We start from the raw sequence: 2,005 nt of genomic DNA, 5'->3' as shown, positions 1-2,005 counted from the left end.
CCTACTCTTTGACATTTGAGTTTGCTCATTCTTTGACAACAAAACTTACCTCTTTGCTTAGGTAGGATAAATATTTCCCTTGTTAATAATAAAGGAAAGTGAACTCTTCATTGCTTTCCATTTGAGCAGCCAAAATCCATATATATTTACAAGTGAATCTCTATGTTTTTTTGAGTTTGCATTGCCTCTTTCCTTAGTAGTGTTAAGTCCACTCATCTGTTGCATTCTTGGCTACAGTCAATTCACTCTAATCGCCACATATATTCCTAATTAATTAGACAATGTATACTACCTACTCTATCAAACTTTACAAATCGTGTATTGATATTCTCTAACATCTTAACCTGAATATCTGATGGACAATATATCATGGATTTCACCATCCATCTAGAATACTGATGCTTTCACAGTTGATTTTAGATAGAAAGAACTCGTCATATTTGCACTTAGAGCTTGATAATTCATTGCTAGATATTTTTTTTTTTACACTTATTATTGGAAAGAGAACGAAGATAAAAAGTTGACTCAATCTGATCTCTAACACGGTACTCTTTTTCAGAATGCACAGAAAATGGAGACACGAGAGAACTGAGAGTTCAGTCTGTCAAAATCTCGGGTGTAAGCATTATGTCAATAGATTTGAATAGTTGCAACAAAAAAAAAAAGACGAGATAGGAGAAACACAAGTTGTACTAGTTAGGCAAATTTTTTGAAAGGCATCAACATATAACCAGTTGGTGTTATACAATGCAAGATATTAAAGTCTGTCCGACTTCTAACCCCAAGATCACTGCATATAAAACAGTCACAAATCTTTAACCACTTGACACAGAAAACATTCTCTTGTACAAGCTCAAAGATGCATCTCTCCTACTTTGATATTATTTGCCGTAGAGAACTCTCGCCATCCCTTACCTAGGAGGTTGTAATTCTCATACATGCGAGAACTCAACCATCATCTCTGCTTCAAATTCTTAAGCACAATCTCGCACCTTGTTCACAGACCGACCCGACTGGCGAGCAGAATTGTTTCGGAATAGTTGCATTGATAGCAAATCTCAAACCATATACTTTCTCTCTCAGATGTTTAAGGAGAATATAGACAGATCGACTAGGCATGAAACACTTGACCCCTTGTTCTCTATTCACTTGTGGAATAAGAATAGCCTTGTTCGATAATTGACCTTATTGTTTTAGTATAGTACATAACTAAGCAACAACTTAACTTCATCTAATATACTAATTCATTATTTTCTCTCATCTTATTTTTAAAAAATAATTTAATAATAACTCATAATTATTATATTGCTCCTAGATTAGACATTACTTAATTACATATTACCTTAGCTACAAATGAGATTTCTTCTCTCTTCTCTTTCTTCAAAAAGCAGTCATATCACATAAATACATTATGATATTCATACGACAATATAGTACAAAGGACAAGTCCACGCTACCATGCGTTGGTACACACTGGTAGGCACTGCATAGCTACACATTGCCATGCACTGCATAGCAACACACTGCGATTCATTGAATAGCTATATGTTCGTATTGTGATGCACTGAATGGCTATAAGTCCGCACTGCGATACCCTACATAGCTATATGTCAACACTATTACGCACTATATAGTTATGTGTCCGTAATATGCTGCATTACATGGCTATATGTCCGCATTACTATACGCTAGATGTATATATTTTTACACTGTCATACATTTGTAAGTCTACATTTGTTCTAATGCATATATAGAGTATTATAATCCCCCATTTATAATAAAAAATGTTATAATTTTAGAATATATATATTATTACTACTACTTTACATTTAATCAAGAGTATTTTTGTCATTTACTATAAAACATCACAAATTTCCAACTATTCTCTAATATTTTAATATTAACTTTATGTCGCATCAAATATAATTATTACTCTTTATACTAGTATTTAACTAAATAACATAATAGTTTATATTGGTATTAGCTCTTTCTTCTAGTATTAAAA

This window comes from Typha latifolia, chromosome 8, assembly GCF_019914945.1.
Source record: "Typha latifolia isolate L0001 chromosome 8, TyphaL0001v2, whole genome shotgun sequence".
NCBI classification, from domain to species: Eukaryota; Viridiplantae; Streptophyta; class Magnoliopsida; order Poales; family Typhaceae; genus Typha; species Typha latifolia.
Note: the sequence above shows the minus strand (reverse complement) of the source record.